Here is a 381-nt window from a genome sequence, read left to right as displayed (position 1 = left end):
ATTTTGGGAGAGTTATTCCAGCCTCCCTTAAATCACGGAACATACTCTGATTGTGCTTGTCATGGCTGTTGGTGTCTGTAGTATGGGTCAGTGATGTAATTATCACTCCAATATTTTCCATTCTGTTTAAAATGACTAGTGATTATATATGTACTATGAATTCCCACAAGCTACTTACAAACCCAACAATAAGAACCAGCCAGTAAAAACGCAACAAAAAAGTTGATGGAAAGTGGACGATGCAGAATTACAGAAAATAAGTATTTGCAGCTGCCAGAATACTGGTATAAAACAAAATACTGTCTCAAGCCATATAGTACAGCATAGAACATGTTATAAGAGTGCACCACCAACACTGCTGTTACTGTTTACATACTATTT

The sequence above is a fragment of the Trichomycterus rosablanca genome, chromosome 5 (genome assembly GCF_030014385.1).
Source record: "Trichomycterus rosablanca isolate fTriRos1 chromosome 5, fTriRos1.hap1, whole genome shotgun sequence".
Classification (NCBI taxonomy): domain Eukaryota; kingdom Metazoa; phylum Chordata; class Actinopteri; order Siluriformes; family Trichomycteridae; genus Trichomycterus; species Trichomycterus rosablanca.
Note: the sequence above shows the minus strand (reverse complement) of the source record.